The sequence below is a fragment of the Chiloscyllium punctatum genome, chromosome 21 (assembly GCF_047496795.1).
Source record: "Chiloscyllium punctatum isolate Juve2018m chromosome 21, sChiPun1.3, whole genome shotgun sequence".
Classification (NCBI taxonomy): Eukaryota; Metazoa; Chordata; class Chondrichthyes; order Orectolobiformes; family Hemiscylliidae; genus Chiloscyllium; species Chiloscyllium punctatum.
In genome coordinates this window covers 25,473,907-25,491,643 of record NC_092759.1, presented here as the reverse complement: position 1 = coordinate 25,491,643, position 17,737 = coordinate 25,473,907, and the positions used below count along the sequence as shown (strand labels likewise).

General features: G+C 56.9%; 1 protein-coding gene across 7 annotated transcripts in view; it reads left to right on the top strand.

Annotated features, from left to right (window-relative positions):
* Positions 1 to 235: 235 nt before the first annotated feature.
* Positions 236 to 17,737, top strand: part of LOC140492664 (E3 ubiquitin-protein ligase RNF167-like) — a 125,811-nt gene continuing 108,309 nt past the window's right edge. For 3 of the 7 annotated variants that reach the window (XM_072591706.1, XM_072591701.1, XM_072591704.1), the window contains exons 1-2: positions 236 to 292; positions 9,443 to 9,592. The gene's annotated coding sequence lies outside the window, so the exon portion shown is untranslated. The other 4 variants (XM_072591707.1, XM_072591703.1, XM_072591702.1 and 1 more) reach the window with 3 other exon arrangements.

Sequence of the window (17,737 nt, the reverse complement as noted above, 5' to 3'; positions counted from 1 at the left end):
TCCCCGAGCTCCCCACCCACACCCTCCAGCACCACCCACCTTTGACCCCCAACCCAGGATCTAAAATGGCGGCGGTCTGCTCCAGGGGACGGTCCGTTTGATCGATGGGCGGCCTCGGGGGTGGGGAGAAAATGACAGTGATCTGTGGGCGTGACCTTGACCTCAATGGGCGTGGTTGGGGAAACGGTGGGTGTGTCCTGCGTGCAGGCGGCGGTGAGCGACCTTAAGGGGCGGGGCCGAAGCCGAGGCCATTGCGGCGCCATCTTGATCGTGTCGTGAGCGGAGTGACCGTGTGAGCACCGCGAGGGGACGGTGGGAGGGGCCGGGAAGGGGGAGGGGGGAGGGGTATGGGGGGGTGAGGGGATGGTTGGTATGTGGTGGGTGAAGGTGACGTGGGGGATTTCTGGGGCTGGATTTGGGGGGGTATCTGAGGGTGGGGGGTGTGGGGTGTGTGTAGGGTGGATGTGGCTGGGGGTGGTGGGGGGTGGGGGTAGGGTGGACGTGGGTTGGGGGTGGGTGGGGGGTGTGGGTGGGGGGGTGTGGGGGGTGTGGGTGGGTGGGTGGGGGGGTGGGGGTGCGGGTGTGGGGGGGTGCGGGTGTGGATGGGGGGGTGCGGGTGTGTGTGGGGGGGTTGTGGGTGGGGGGGTGTGGTTAGGGTGGGGGGTGGGTGGGGGGTGTGGGTAGGGTGGGGTGTGGGTGGGGGGGGGTGGGGTGTGGGGGTGTGGGTGGGGTGGGGGAGGGTGGGGGGGTGAGGAGGGGTGGGGTGTGGGTGGGGGGGGTGTGGGGGTGTGGGTGGGGGGGTGTGGAGGTGTGGGTGGGGGGTGTGGGGGGGTGGGTTGGGGTCGGTGGGGGTTGTGTGGGTGGGGTGGGTGGGGGGTGTGGGGGGGTGGGTTGGGGTCGGTGGGGGTTGTGTGGGGGGGTGTGGGTGGGGGAGGGGGGGGTGGAGGGGTGGGGTGGGGGGGTGGGGCGGGTGGGGGGTGTGGGTGGGGTGGAGGTGGGGGGTGCGGGGTGGGGTGGATGGGGGGTGCGGGTGGGGGTGGGTGGGGGGTGTGGGTGAGGGTGGGGGTGGGGGGGAGGTGCGGGTGGGGGGGTGGGTGTGGGGGGGTTGGGGGGTGTGGGTAGGGTGGGTAGGGGGTGTGGGTGTGGGGGTGGGTGGGTGGGGGGGTGAGGGTTGTGGGGGGGGGTGTGTGTGGGGTTGTGGGGGGGGGGGTGTGTGTGGGGTGGTGGGGGGTGTGGGGTGGTGGGGGGTGTGGGTGGGTGGGGGGGTGGTGGTGGGGGGTGTGGGGTGGTGGGGGGTGGGGGGTGGTGGGGGGTGGGGGGTGTGGGGGGTGTGGGTGGGTGGGGGGTGGGGGTGGGGGGGGTGGGTGGGGTGGGTGGGGGGTGTGTGTGGGGTGGTGGGGGGTGTGGGGTGGTGGGGGGTGTGGGGTGGTGGGGGGTGTGGGGGGGTGTGGGGTGGTGGGGGGTGTGGGGGGTGTGGGTGGGGGGTGTGTGTGGGGTGGTGGGGGGTGTGGGGTGGTGGGGGTGTGGGGTGGTGGGGGGTGTGGGGTGGTGGGTGGGGGGGGGGGTGGGGGTGGGTGGGGGGTGTGGGGTGGTGGGGGGTGTGGGGTGGTGGGGGGTGTGGGGTGGTGGGGGGTGGGGGGGGGGGTGGGGGTGGGTGGGTGGGGGGGGTGGGGGGGGGGTGGGGTGTGGGTGGGTGGGGGGTGGGGTGGGGGGTGGGGGGGGGTGGGGTGTGGGTGGGTGGGGGGTGGGGTGGGGGGTGGGTGGGGTGGGGGGGGTGGGGTGGGGTGGGGGGGGGGGGTGGGGGTGGGGGGTGAGTGTGGGGGGGTGATTGTAACGGGGGTGGGGGGGGTGAGTGTGTGGGGGGTGAGTGTGGGGGGTGGGGCGGTAAGTGTGGGGGGTGGGGGTTTGAGTGGGGGGTGGGGGGGTGAGTGTGAGTGGGGGGTTTGGGGGGTGAGTGTGGGGGGTGGGGGGGGTGGGGGTTTGAGTGGGGGGTGGGGGGGTGAGTGTGAGTGGGGGGTGGGGGGGTGAGTGTGGGTGGGGGGTTTGGGGGGTGAGTGTGGGGGGTGGGGGGGGGGTGGGGGGGGTGAGTGTGGGGGGTGAGTGTGCGGGGTGGGGGGGTGGGGGATTGAGTGGGGGGTGGGGGGAGGTGAGTGTGGGGGTGGGGGGGAGGTGAGGGTGGGGGGGGGTGAGTGTGGGGGGTGGGGGGGGGTGAGTGTGGGGGTTGGGGGGATGTGAGTGTGGGGGTTGGGGGGATGTGAGTGTGGGGGGTGGGAGGGGTGTGTGTGGGGGGTGGGGGGGTGTGTGTGGTGGGGGGGGGTGTGGGGGGGGGTGTGTGTGGGCGGTGGGGGGGGGTGTGTGTGGGCGGTGGGGGGATGGGGAGGGGTGTGTGGGGAGTGGGGGTACGTGTGGGGGGTGAGTGTGAGGGGTGGGGGATTGAGTGGGGGGTGGGGGGGGGGTGAGTGTGGGGGGTGGGGGGAGGTGAGTGTGGGGGGTGGGGGGGAGGTGAGTGTGGGGGGTGGGAGGGGTGAGTGTGGGGGGTGGGAGGGGTGAGTGTGGGGGGTGGGGGGGGTGAGTGTGGGGGTGGGGAGGGTGAGTGTGGGGGGTGGGGAGGGTGAGTGTGGGGGGGTGGGGGAGGGGTGAGTGTGGGGGGTGGGGGAGGGTGAGTGTGGGGGGTGGGGGAGGGTGAGTGTGGGGGGTGGGGGAGGGTGAGTGTGGGGGGTGGGGGAGGGTGAGTGTGGGGGGAGGGGGGTGCGTGTGAGGGGTGGGGGGTGAGTGTGGGGGGATGAGTGTGGGGTGTGGGGGGGTGGGGGTGGTGAGTGTGGGGGGGTAGGGGGGCTGAGTGTGGGGGGTTGGGGGGGTGAGTGTGGGGGTTGTGAGTGTGGGGCGTGGGAGGGGGGTGAGTGTGGGGCGTGGGAGGGGGGTGAGTGTGGGGCGTGGGAGGGGGGTGAGTGTGGGGCGTGGGAGGGGGGTGAGTGTGGGGCGTGGGAGGGGGGTGAGTGTGGGGCGTGAGTGTGGGGGTGGGAAGAGGGTGAGTGTGGTTGGTGGGAGGGGGGTAGGTGGGGGGGGTAGGTGGGGGGTGCAGGTGGGGGGTAGATGGGGGGGTGCAGGTGGGGGTAGATGGGGGGTGCAGGTGGGGGGTAGATGGGGGGTGCAGGTGGGGGGTAGATGGGGGGTGCAGGTGGGGGGTAGATGGGGGGTGCAGGTGGGGGGTAGATGGGGGGTGCAGGTGGGGGGTAGATGGGGGGTGCAGGTGGGGGGTAGATGGGGGGTGCAGGTGGGGGGTAGATGGGGGGTGCAGGTGGGGGGTAGATGGGGGGTGCAGGTGGGGGGTAGATGGGGGGTGCAGGTGGGGGGTAGATGGGGGGTGCAGGTGGGGGGTAGATGGGGGGTGCAGGTGGGGGGTAGATGGGGGGTGCAGGTGGGGGGTAGATGGGGGGTGCAGGTGGGGGGTAGATGGGGGGTGCAGGTGGGGGGTAGATGGGGGGTGCAGGTGGGGGGTAGATGGGGGGTGCAGGTGGGGGGTAGATGGGGGGTGCAGGTGGGGGGTAGATGGGGGGTGCAGGTGGGGGGTAGATGGGGGGTGCAGGTGGGGGGTAGATGGGGGGTGCAGGTGGGGGGTAGATGGGGGGTGCAGGTGGGGGGTAGATGGGGGGTGCAGGTGGGGGGTAGATGGGGGGTGCAGGTGGGGGGTAGATGGGGGGTGCAGGTGGGGGGTAGATGGGGGGTGCAGGTGGGGGGTAGATGGGGGGTGCAGGTGGGGGGTAGATGGGGGGTGCAGGTGGGGGGTAGATGGGGGGTGCAGGTGGGGGGTAGATGGGGGGTGCAGGTGGGGGGTAGATGGGGGGTGCAGGTGGGGGGTAGATGGGGGGTGCAGGTGGGGGGTAGATGGGGGGTGCAGGTGGGGGGTAGATGGGGGGTGCAGGTGGGGGGTAGATGGGGGGTGCAGGTGGGGGGTAGATGGGGGGTGCAGGTGGGGGGTAGATGGGGGGTGCAGGTGGGGGGTAGATGGGGGGTGCAGGTGGGGGGTAGATGGGGGGTGCAGGTGGGGGGTAGATGGGGGGTGCAGGTGGGGGGTAGATGGGGGGTGCAGGTGGGGGGTAGATGGGGGGTGCAGGTGGGGGGTAGATGGGGGGTGCAGGTGGGGGGTAGATGGGGGGTGCAGGTGGGGGGTAGATGGGGGGTGCAGGTGGGGGGTAGATGGGGGGTGCAGGTGGGGGGTAGATGGGGGGTGCAGGTGGGGGGTAGATGGGGGGTGCAGGTGGGGGGTAGATGGGGGGTGCAGGTGGGGGGTAGATGGGGGGTGCAGGTGGGGGGTAGATGGGGGGTGCAGGTGGGGGGTAGATGGGGGGTGCAGGTGGGGGGTAGATGGGGGGTGCGGGTGGGGGGTAGATGGGGGGTGCGGGTGGGGGGTGTGGGTGGGGGATGCGGGTGTGGGTGTGGGTGGGGTGGGTGTGGGTGGGGTGGGTGGTGGGTGGAGGGGGGGGGTGTGGGTGGGGTGAGTGTGTGGGGATGAGTGTGGGGTGTGGGGGTTGGGGGGGTGAGTGTGGGGGGTTGGGGGTGTGAGTGTGGGGGGTGGGGGGTGGGGGTGTGAGTGTGGGGGGTGGGGGGTGGGGGTTGAGTGTGGGGGGTGGGGGGTGAGTGTGGGGGGGGTGATTGTAAGGGGGGTGGGGGGTGAGTGTGTGTGGGGTGAGTGTGGGTGGTGGGGGGGTGAGTGTGGGGGGTGGGGGGGTGATTGTGGGGGGTGAGTGTGGGGGGGGGGTGAGTGTGGGGGGTGGGGGGTGAGTGTGTGGGGTGAGTGTGGGGGGTTTGGGGGGTGAGTGTGGGGAGTGGGGGGGTGGGGGTTTGAGTGGGGGGTGGGGGGGTGAGTGTGGGTGGGGGTGAGTGTGGGGGGTGGGGGGGTGGGGTATTGAGTGGGGGGTGTGGGGGTGAGTGTGGGGGGTGGGGGGGGTGGGGTATTGAGTGGGGGGTGTGGGGGTGAGTGTGGGGGGTGGTGAGTGTTGGGGGTGGGGGGTGGAGTGTGGGGGGTGGGGGGGGGTGGAGTGTGGGGGTGGGGGAAGTTGAGTGTGGGGGGATGTGAGTGTGGGGGGTGGGAGGGGTGTGTGTGGGGGTTGGGAGGGGTGTGTGTGGGCGGTGGGGGGAGGTGTGTGTGGGGAGTGGGGTGTGTGTGTGGGGTGTGGGGGGTGTGTGTGAGGGGTGGGTGCGGGGGTGAGTGTGTGGGGTGGGGGGGTGCGTGTGAGGGGTGGGTGCGGGGGTGAGTGTGTGGGGTGTGGGGTGGGGGGTGCGTGTGAGGAGTGGGTGGGGGGGTGCGTGTGGGGGGTGGGGGGTGATTGTGGTGGGTGGGGGGTGAGGGGGCTGAGTGTGGGGGGTTGGGGGGGTGAGTGTGGGGGGTTGGGGGGTGAATGTGGGGGGGGTGAATGTGGGGCGTGGGAGGGGGGTGAGTGTGGTTGGTGGGAGGGGGGTGAGTGTGGGGGGTGAGTGTGGGGGGTGGGAGGGGGGTGAGTGTGGGGGGTGGGAGGGGGGTGAGTGTGGGGGGTGGGAGGGGGGTGAGTGTGGGGGGTGGGAGGGGGGTGAGTGTGGGGTGTGAGTGTGGGGGGTGGGAGGGGGGTGAGTGTGGGGGGTGGGAGGAGGGTGAGTGTGGGGGGTGGGTGCGGGGGTGAGTGTGTGGGGTGGGGGGTGCATGTGAGGGGGGGGTGGGGGTGTGAGTGTGGGGGTGGGGGGTGTATGTGGGGGGTGGGGGGTGTGTGTGGGGGGTGGGGGGTGATTGTGGTGGGTGGGGGGTGAGGGGGGTGAGTGTGGGGGGCTCCCTGCCCACTGGGAGCGGGCGGGCGGGCGGGTGTGAGGCTGTGGGCGGGAGGGGTGTGGGGGCTGTGGGTGGCGGGATGTGGCGGGGGGGTGTAGGGCTTTGGCCGGGAGGGGTGTGGGGCAGTGGGCGGGTGTGTGTGGGCGGGCGGGTGTGGGGCAGTGGGCGGGGGGCAGTAGGCGGGGGTTGTGGGCGGGGGGGTGTGGGGCAGTGGGCGGGGGGGTGTGGGCGGGCGGGTGTGAGGCTGTGGGCGGGCGGGTGTGGGCGGGAGGGGTGTGGGGCAGTGGGCGGGGGGGGTGTGGGCGGGCGGGTGTGGGGCTGTGGGCGGGGGGGTGTGGACGGGAGGGGTGTGGGGCTGTGGGCGGGGGGGTGTGGGGCTGTGGGCGGGCGGGTGTGGGTGGGCGGGTGTGGGGCAGTGGGCGGGGGGCAGTAGGCGGGGGTTGTGGGCGGGGGGGTGTGGGGCAGTGGGCGGGGGGGTGTGGGCGGGCGGGTGTGAGGGTGTGGGCGGGAGGGGTGTGGGGCAGTGGGCGGGGGGTGTGGGCGGGCGGGTGTGAGGCTGTGGGCGGGGGGGGTGTGGGCGGGAGGGGTGTGGGGCAGTGGGCGGGGGGGTGTGGGCGGGCGGGTGTGGGGCTGTGGGCGGGGGGGTGTGGGCGGGAGGGGTGTGGGGCAGTGGGCGGGGGGGGTGTGGGCGGGCGGGTGTGGGGCTGTGGGCGGGGGGCAGTAGGCGGGGGGGGTGTGGTAGGGGGGGTGTGGGGCAGTGGGCGGGGGGGTGTGGGCGGGCGGGTGTGGGGCTGTGGGCGGGGGGGTGTGAGGCTGTGGGCGGGGGGGTGTGGACGGGAGGGGTGTGGGGCTGTGGGCGGGCGGGGTGAGGGCAGGGTGATGTTGGGCTGTGGGCGGGAAGGGTGTGGGTGGGGGGAGTGTAGGGGTTGTGTGGGCGGGGGGCGCGTGTTGGGGGCGTGGGTGATAGTGGGGCGGGGTGTGGGTTGGGTGTGGTCAGTGGGTGTGGGGTGAGTGTGGGCAGGGTGCATAGTGGGGGGGGGGTTTTGGGGGTTGTGGCCAGGGGGGATAACGTGAGGGGCAGTCGGCAGGGTGTGGGGTAGGGGTTGGGGTGGGGGTGGGGGGCGCGGATAGTGGGGGTGTGTGGACGGGGGATATAGTGGGGGTGTGTGGACGGGGGGGTATAGTGTGGGGGGTGTGGACGGGGGGGCGGATAGTGGGGGTGTGTGGACGGGGGGGTAGAGTGTGGGGGGGTGTGGACGGGGGGGGCGGATAGTGGGGGTGTGTGGACGGGGGATATAGTGGGGGTGTGTGGCCGGGGGGGTATAGTGTGGGGGGTGTGGACGGGGGGGTATAGTGTGGGGGGTGTGGACGGGGGGGCGGATAGTGGGGGTGTGTGGACGGGGGTGGGGTATAGTGGGGGGTGTGTGAAAGGGGGGGTATAGTGTGGGGGGTGTGGACGGTGGGGGGCGGATAGTGGGGGTGTGTGGACGGGGATATAGTGGGGGTGTGTGGACGGGGGGGTATAGTGGGGGGTGTGGACGGGGGGGTATAGTGGGGGTGTGTGGACGGGGGGGTATAGTGGGGGTGTGTGGACGGGGGGGTATAGTGTGGGGGGTGTGGACGGGGGGGCGGATAGTGGGGGTGTGTGGACGGGGGATATAGTGGGGGTGTGTGGACGGGGGGGTATAGTGTGGGGGGTGTGGACGGGGGGGCGGATAGTGGGGGTGTGTGGACGGGGGATATAGTGGGGGTGTGTGGACGGGGGGGTATAGTGGGGGTGTGTGGACGGGGGGTATAGTGTGGGGGTGTGGACGGGGGGGGCGGATAGTGGGGGTGTGTGGACGGGGGATATAGTGGGGGTGTGTGGACGGGGGGGTATAGTGGGGGGTGTGGACGGGGGGGCGGATAGTGGGGGTGTGTGGACGGGGGATATAGTGGGGGTGTGTGGACGGGGGGGTATAGTGGGGGTGTGGACGGGGGGGCGGATAGTGGGGGTGTGTGGACGGGGGTGGGGTATAGTGGGGGTGTGTGGACGGGGGGGTATAGTGGGGTGTGTGGACGGGGATATAGTGGGGGTGTGTGGACGGGGGGGTATAGTGGGGGGTGTGGACGGGGGGGCGGATAGTGGGGGTGTGTGGACGTGGATATAGTGGGGGTGTGTGAAAGGGGGGGTATAGTGGGGGGTGTGTGGACGGTGGGGGGTATAGTGGGGGGTGTGTGGACGGTGGGGCGTATAGTGGGGGGTGTGTGGACGGGGGTGGGGTATAGTGGGGGGTGTGTGGACGGGGGGGTATAGTGGGGGTGTGTGGACGGGGGGGTATAGTGGGGGTGTGTGGACGGGGGGGCGGATAGTGGGGGTGTGTGGACGGGGGATATAGTGGGGGGTGTGTGGACGGGGGATATAGTGGGTGGGGTGTGGACGGGGGGGGGTATAGTGGGGGGGTGTGTGGACGGGGGGGTATAGTGGGGGGTGTGTGGACGGGGGGGTATAGTGGGGGGTGTGTGGCCGGGGGGGTATAGTGGGGGGTGTGTGGCCGGGGGGTATAGTGGGGGGGGTGTGTGGACGGCGGGGTATAGTGGGGGGTGTGTGGACGGGGGCGTATAGTGGGGGGTGTGTGGCCGGGTTGGGATAGTGGGGGGTGTGTGGTCGGGGGGGGGGATTGTGGGGATGGTGGGGTTGGGGGTGAATAGTGGGGGTGCTGGGGGCGGGATGGTGTGGGGGGGTTGGAGTGGATGGGGTGATAGTGGAGGGGGTAGACAGGGCAGATAGTGGGGCAGTGGATGGGGGGACAGTGGGTGTGCGGTGGCAGGTATGGACGGGGGGATAGTGGGGGGTGAACAGTGGGGGCAGGGGGTTGGATGGGGGGTTTAGTGGTTGCAGGGTGGAAGGGTGGGGTAGCAGGTGCTGGTGATTTAGTGTAGTGTGCATGAGGGGGGTTAGTATGGAGTGGGGTGGGTTAGGGACTGTGTAGCTGTGGGTGGGGGGACAGTGTAGCTGTGGACAGTGTTGGGGGGTGGGGTGGGGGAAGGTATGACGGTATAGCTGCAGTAAGCAGTGGTGGTTGTGTTGAGCCGCTTATGTGGATGTAGCTGCCCCATCCAGGGCAGGTGAGGAGTATTCCGTTACACTCCTGATTTGTGCCTTGTGTGTGGTGTGTCGGGTCTGGGCAATCCAAATGCTATTGCAGTCCTGCATCGGGAATCATCTGGTTCTTGGAATTTGTCAGGCGTTATTGCCATTTATTTTTATGTACCACTTCAATGTTTATTGTAACTTTAAGAAGCCCCGTTTTGGATTCATCAGTTTCCTCCTTTTGCTGTACTGTGCAGAGTGAGTTTGCTGTTGCATTCTCATTTGCAGTATTATCTGCTCTACCATTGACAACCTTACTTTGAACTTAAATATGGAAAAAAAAACTTGTACTGCGCATGCATTTAATGTAACACTGCATCTGCTGAGGAGAAAAACCTTCCCACTATCTGTCAGAGTAATTGTGAAAGCATAAAGCATCTCATCAGGTCAGCAAGTTGTTTGACTAGCTTGCTAATCAAGATATTGTAGGATATGGCCACTGATGTGACCTGGCTATTTTATGATAAGTGAAAATACTTCAATGAAGTTACCATTTTTTGTGTGCACAGTGCAGTACTAGACAACTGGAACACACAAATAAGAAGCCTGAGTTACGTGTACATGTGGCCATTTCACCATCTTTGTGTCTGCGTTGTGGATGTGCATGAGACAGACTCCTTCAGAGATGTGAAGTGACGAGAGATAACTATGTACTAACAGTGAGTACCAGACAGCAGCCAGAATTGTTCAAATGAGTTTCATTACCTTCTAAGCCTTAGCAACAATGTTTGTGGCTTTTCAGCATACAAACCTGAGAACTTGACTAATGCATAACATGAGTTTGTCTAACATCTCATCTTATCTTTATAAACTATTTTACTAAAGATTCCAAAAGGACTCATTAATATTGTAACTGAACAGTTATACCAAAATGTAATTGAGAGTTTGCGTGGTGATGAATCTGATGTCGAAGGTTACATTGACTAGTCTTTTGCAACTAAATGGGATGGGTCTTAAAATAAGACACTATCAGTAAGAGGTATATAACTAGCAGCAAGATGGATGCAGAATCTACGTGAGTTGATTTAAAGGATATGAAGGGCAGAAACCACATTTCAGTTTTACGAAGTAGAGTGAGTAACTGTGAGCACCTCAGGAAGGATACTACCGTATTGGCCCTGGGTGGTGTGCAGCAATGATTTACAAAACAGACTTGAATGTCAAGAGCAATTGTACAAACTCAGGTTATGTTCCCTGAAACATAGAAGAATAAGGAGTGTTTTGTTTGAAGTTTAGAGATATTAAAGGGAGTGGATAGGTAGATAGAAAATATATACACAGGTTGGAGAATCTAAGACTAAAGGATGCTGTCCTAAAGAGTTTGAGCCAGACCTTGCATAAGTAAAATTAGGAAACTACTCTACATGCAAATAGTGGTAGAAGTTTGGAACTCTTCCACAAAAAACAATGTTTCCTTAATGAATTATTTTTAAACTGACATTGGTAGATAACAGATTATGAGTAAATGTTATTGTTTTGGAGTTAGCCTGCTGATCGGCGGTGTTTACATCAAGTGGCAAATATAGTGAAGGGATTAAATGGCATGCTCTTTTCATGTTCCTGGCAGGGGTGATCTCAGAGCATTGAGTATCGGAGTTGGGAGGTCATGTTGCAGATGTACAGGGTGTTGGTTAGGCCACTTCTGGAATATTGCATGCAGTTCTGGTCTCCTACCTATCGGAAGGATGTTGTGAAACTTGAAAGGATTCAGAAAAGATTTACAAGGATGTTGCCAGAGTTGGAGGATTTGAGCTATAAGGAGAGGCTGAATAGGCTGGGGCTGTTTTCCCTGGAGTGTCAAAGGCTGAGGGGTGACCTCATAGAGGTTTATAAAATCATGAGGGGCATGGATAGGGTAAATAGTTTTTGTTTCTCTGGAGTTGGGGAGTCCAGAGCTAGAGGACATAGGTTTAGAGTGAGAGAGGAAAGATATGAAAGGGACCTAAGGGGCAACTTTTTCATGCAGAGCGTGGTACGTGTTTGGAATGAGCTGCCAGAGGAGGTGGTGGAGGCTGGTACAAATACAATATTTAACAGGCATCTGGATGGGTATATGAATAGGAAGAGTTTAGAGGGATATGGGCCAAGTGCTGGAAAATGGGACTAGATTAGGTTGGGATATCTGGTCGGCATGGACGAGTTGGACCGAAGGGTCTGTTTCCATGCTGTGCGTCTCTATGACTCTATAATCCATCACCCTAATTGGAGTGTTCTATAAGAGTACTACATAGAGGAAGAAATAATGTGTAGACAAGTCTATGGTAAGTAGCAGAAATGGGATAAATAGAAAAATGAGACTTGGGAGCAGGAGTAAGTCATTTGGCATGATCAGTGTTGGTCTGGTTGTGGTCTCCTCTGCCTCCTGTAATCCTAGACTACCTTGGCTATCAAAAAGCTATCCAACTTAACCTTGAACAAGTTCAGCAACCCAGCCTCTGCTGTTTTCTGGGAAAGAGAACACCAAAACCTAATGACCCTCTGAAAGTATAGAAATTCTCCTCTTCTCTCTATGAAAAGGGAGCCTTCTCATTCTTAACAAAAACAGAAGTTGCTGGAAAAGCTCAGCAGGTCTGGCAGCATTGTGAAAAGAAATTAGTTTGTTTCAGGTCTGGTGACCCGTGCTCAGAACACACTCAAAATGAAATATCTTATCTACAGGGGAACTTCAATTATCTGGCTTTTGATTACCTGAATTTTGGATTATCTGGACAATATGCTTGGCTAAACCGTGGTATCTGGCATTCAGTTATCCGAGCAAAATACTCCCTGCCTGTGTCGTTCAGATAATCAAGGTTCCTTTGTAGTCACCTCAAGATTTTCCAGGTTTCAATAAACTAATCTCTCATTCATCTAAATATCAATGAATAGGGGTCTGACCTTTTCAACCTTTTCAACCTTCCTTCGCATGATAAGCCCTTAATTACAGGAATGAGTTGAATGGGACTTCTTATCCTTTTGCAAACAACAATACCAAAACAATACAGAGTTTCAGATGTGGTCTCACACAGATCCTGTCCAATTGTACTCCATTTCCTTGCAGCAAGAGGGGAAAAAAAGACCTATGAAGCAACATTTTCACCCAGAGGGTGGTACGTGTATGGAATGAGCTGTCAGAGGAAGTGGTGGAGGCTGGTACAATTGCAACATTTTAAGAGGCAGTTGGATGGGTATATGAATAGGAAGGGTTTGCAGGGACATGGGTTGGGATATCTGGTTGGCATGGATGGGTTGGACCGAAGAGTCTGTTTCCATGCTATAGATCTCTATGACTCTAAATGACAGGATTCCATTAGTCTTCCTATCCTCTTGCTGTACCTGTACACTAACGTTTTGTGATTTTGTGTACCAGGATACCCAGATAACTTTGTACCACTGAGTTCTACAATCACTCTCCATTTAAATAGCATACTCCTGTGAAAGTAGCAAGTTTGCATTTTTTTCATCTGCCAAACGTTTGTCCATTCACTTAACTCTATATCCGTTTGAGATCCCACCTGGGTGTGATTGGCAAGTTTATTTACCATTCATTTGATATTCTCATCCAGGTCATTGAATGGTTTGTAGGTAAATGAGGCCCTAACACTGATCCCTGTAACATCCACTAATTACAGTTTTCCAACTCACAAAAGACTTATTTATACCAATTCTCTGCTTCCTATTTGCTACCAATCCTCTAACCTTTCCATGCTAATAAGCTACTCCATCCACCATGAGCCACGATTTTGAGTTGTCTTTGTGGCACATTATCAAGAACCTTTTGGAAATCCACGTACAACAGCTGACAGATTTCAACCCAACAGATAACCTGGCAGATGAAATGATGATATTGAAAAATCAAAACAGTGTGGTCCTAGTTTATTTACTATGTGGAAATCCAGTAAGAGAAAAAACATTCTAGAGCCTTGTAATTACTGATCACCAGATGAAATATTGAAGAAATTGGAAAAACATCTTGGTGGTGGTGCTCGCAACAGGGTAAGGTTTAAGTTACGGGTCAAAGAGTGACACAAGTAGGAAATAGCTTGACAAAGAACAAATTCAGAGGAATGGAGGATGGAGCTACTATAGGCAAGCTGAACAAAGAAATCTTTGAAAAGCAAAGAGACAGGAATAGCTTTGCCATGATGAATGTGGAAAGAATTTTTCCTATTGTGGGGGAGTCCAGATCTAGACACTATTTTAAAAGTCAGGGGATTGCCCTTTTAGGACAGGTGATGAGAATTCTTTTTGAGGTTTGTCCGGCTTTGGAACTGTCCACCCCCTAAGTCAGTGGAAGAGGGGTCATTAAATCTTTTTAAGGTGGAGGTGGATCGATTCTGCTATGTTATTGGAAAAGCTGGGAGTGCAGAATTTGAATCACAGAGCAGCCATGATCTCACCAAATGCCAAAGCAAGCTTTAGAATCATAGAATCCCTATGGTGTAGAAACAGGCCCTTTGGCCCAACTTGTTGGGATTCACCTCCACCTTAAAAAGATTTCTACACCAACCTTCTGAAGAGTAACCGACCCAGACCCATTTCCCTACCCTATTATTCTGTATTTACCCCTGACCAATGCACCTAACCTACACATCCCTGAACACTATGGGATAATTTAGCATAGCCAATTCACCTAACCACATCTTTGAATTGTGGGAGGAAACTGGAGCACCCAGAGGGAACCGAAGCAGACGCAGGGAGAATGTACGAACTCCATGCAGACAGTTGCTGGAATCAAACCCGGGTCCTTGGTGCTGTGAGGCAGCAGTGCTAACCACTGAGCCACTGTATCATGTTTTTTATTTTGCAAAGTTTGAAGGGCTACAGTCCACCTTTTGTTCCTCATCTGTTCATATGTGTTGAGACAATGACCAAGTGGCATTATTACTAAATTGTTAATCCAGAAATGCAGGTAATGTATTGAGGACCTGGGTTTGAATCCTGCCACAATAGATGGAATTTGATTTCAATAAATATCTGGAATTAAAGAGTTTAAAGATGTCAGTGAATTAATTGGCAATTGTCAGAAGCACCCATCTCGTTCACTAATGTCCTCTAGGGAAGGAAACTGCTATCCTGCCACTGACGTGTGCTCTAGAACCTTCTGCTCCCTGAGCCAAGCTGTTCCAGTACAGTTACAACATTGGCATCTAGCCAACAATGTGGAAAATTGTCCAGGTATGTCCTGTATACAAAAATCCAACCTGGCCAATTACCGCCCCATCAGTCTACTCTCGATCATCAGTAAACTGATGGAAGGGGGCCATCAACAATGTTAACAAGCAGCACCTGCTCTGTTACACCCAGTTTGGGTTTCACCAGGGCCACTCAGCTCCTGACCTCATTACGGCCTTAGTCCAAACATGGACAAAAGAGCTGAATTCCAGAGGGGAGGGGAGAGTGACAGCCCTTGACATCAAGGCTGCATTTAACTAAGTATGGCATAATTGAGCTCTGGCAAAACTGGAATCAATGGGTATCGGGGGCAAACACTCCACTGATTAGAGTCATATCTGACACATAGGAAGATGGTCGTGATTCTTGTTGGAGGGTCAGTCACCTCAGCTCCAGGCCATCTCTGCAGGAGTTCCTCAGGATAGTGTCCTAGGCCCAACCAGCTTCAGCTGCTTCATCAATGACCATAAGGTCTCTCATAAGGTCAGGAGTGGGGATGTTTGCCAATGAATGCACAGTGTTCAGCATTCGTGACTCCTCAGGTACTGAAACAGTCCATGCTCAAATGCAACAAGTTCTGGACAATATTCACGCTCGGGCCAACAAGTGACAAGTAACATTCGCGCAACACAAATGCCAGACAATGACCATCACCAATAAGAGACACTCCAAACACCGTCCCTTGACATTCAACAGCATTACCATCACTGAATCCTCCACTGTCAACATCCTTGGGGTTACCATTAACTAGAAACTCCACTGGACTCAGCACATAAATGCAGTGGCGACAAGAGCAGGTCAGAGATGAGGGATACTGTGGTGAGTAACTCACCTCCTGACACCCCAAACCTGTCCACCATCTACAAGGCGCAAGTTAGGAGTATGATGGAATACTCCCCCACTTGCCCGAATGGGTACAGCCCCAACAGCACTCAAAACTTGACACCATCCAGGGACAAAGCAATATGCTTAATTGGTACCACACCTACAAACATTCGACCTCTCCACCATGGATACTCAGTAACAGCAGTGTGGGCTATCTACAAGATGCACTGCAGAAATTCACCAAAGATCCTTATTTAGCACTTTCCAAACCCACGATCACTTTCACCTAGAAGGACAAGGGCAGCAGGTACTTGGGAAAACCACCACTTGCAAGTTCCCCTCCAAGCCACTCACTTCCTGACTTGGAAATATTCTGCTGTTCCTTCATAGTCTTTGGGTCAAAATCCTGGAATTCCCTCCCAGCATTGTGGGTCAACCCACAGCAAGTGGACTGCAGCGATTCAAGAAGGCAGGTCAGCACCACCTTCACAAGGGCAACTAGGGATGGGCTATACATGCTGGCTCAGCATATGACACCTAAATCCGAGAAATGAATAAAACAAAGATCCTGTACTGGTCTGGATTACATGTGACATGTGACTCCAGACCCACTGCGACTAGAGATGGGTAATAAATGCTGACCTAGCTAGTGGCACCCTCATTCCGTGATTGAATTTTTAAAAAATGTGAAGACAGTTTGAAAACTTAATCGACAAGACCACATAATCAAAAGAGATAAGAGGAATGTATAATTGGATAAATAACCAAGGAAGAAATAGCAAAATGCTTGGAAATTAGCTAAAACCGAAAGCAGAGAGGTAAAGGTTTGTTGTTTGGATTGGTCAAAGGTAGAAAGTACAGTTCCGCAAAAATCCATGCTGAGACACATCTGTAATTGACATTAATAATTGGAAGACATTAGAAAACTTTCAGATTGGCCAGATAGCTAGTAAACGAATTTCAACTTAAATAAATGTGGAGTGGTGCACTTTGGAAGAACGCAAACATCACCTTGTGTTGAAAGACTTTTTTTTTAAAGTTTGAATTTCAAAATATTGGCGTAAAGGTGTTAGTTATTTTTGTGAAGGGCTTTCTTTTTAAGGAAAAGGTCGGTGTGTCATTTTAGAACCATGACCCAATCCACAATGTGACAATGAACATTAATTTCAGGCCCTTGATACAAAGGTCTTTATACTGTTGAGTTTATAACAGAGTAAACATGTAAGGCTTTATTTTCAGTTCAGATGAATAAGCTTTGAGCAAGTATTTTTTAAAAGCGAACTTCACTGGATCTTATGAAATCAAAACAAAACTCAGTCATGTGAATTATGTTATGAGCACTCCAAACAGGATACAATCAAGTACCTCATGTTATGAGGAGGAGGATAGTCCAGAGAAAAATGTGCTTACCGTACTGAAAAAAGGAAGGAATGAATAAAAATATTAGAACATTGGGAGAATGAATGTTCACAATTTGGTCCTCTAGCAATCAGCTTGGGTAATACTGATATTCTTTAAAGGTTAGACAGCATCATATTTTATCTTCCAGAAAGCTATCCAAGTGACTGACTATGGCTGTTACAGGCTCATAAATCAAATTGTGTGAACAGAGAAGGAAAAACATTAGAGGGTAAGTTTTACAGTTCAGAGGCACCATTGTTGAATTTAGAAGCAAGTTTAGTTTCTATCCTAAGAGTAGCTCAGGGCAATTCAAGAACCAGATGCCTCAGCAGAAGGGTTTAACTTTTGAAACTATCAAAACAGAAAAGGCAGCATTGTGAAGAGAAATCAAGAGTTAACATTTCTGGTCTGATGACCCTTCCTTACCTGCTGAGGAAGGGTCTCTGCACACACAGTGTTAATTCTGATTTAGCTGCACAGTTGCTGCCTGACCTGCTGCCGTCTTCCAGCAATTTCTGTTTTTGGTTCTGATTTACCAAATCAGGAGAACATGAAAACTGGATTTATACTCGATGGAGTTTAGAAAGATGAGGGGGGATCTAATTGAAATATACTGAATAGCCTGGATAGAGTAGATGTTGGGAAGATGTTTCCATTGGGAAGAGAGCCTTCGAGGACAGGGAAGGTTATTTAGAATGGAGATGAGGAGAACCCTCTTCAGTCAGAGAGTGATGAATCGATGGAATTCATTGCCCCACAGAAGGCTCGGGAGGCCAGGTCATTGACTATATTTAAGACTGAGATAGATAGGTTACAGGAGAAAGTGGGAGAATGGGGTTGAGAAACTTCTCAGCCATGATTGAATGGTGGAGCAGACTTGATGGGTGGAATGACCTAATTTCTGCTCGTATGTCTTAGGATCTTATAGTTTGGTTAGAAACAAGCAGATTATTTGGACTGAGACAGTTTAGGCTGACAGACTTGTGGAAAAGATGTTGTTGGCAGATTTTGGTAAGGACTTACTTAATTGTTTCTTAAGTCCAAAGCCAAGAAACTCTCGTAGAATCCTTACAGTGGTGAATCAGGCCATTCGGTCCATTAAGTCCACACTGACTCTCCAAATAGCATCTCACGCAGACCCTTAACCTGTACCTGTAAGCCTGCATTTCCTGTGGCTAATCCACCTAACCTACACATCCCTGGACACCACCGGGCAATATAGCATGGCCAGTTCACCTAACCTGCGCATAGTCATAGTCATGGAGTCATATAGCATGAAAGCAGACCCTCCAGTCCAACCAGTCTGTGCCAAACATAATTCCAAGATAAACTAATCCAGTCTGCCTGCTCCTGGCCCGTATCCCTCCAAACCTTTCCTATTCATGCACTTATCTAAATATCTGAGGGAGGAAACTGGAGCAATC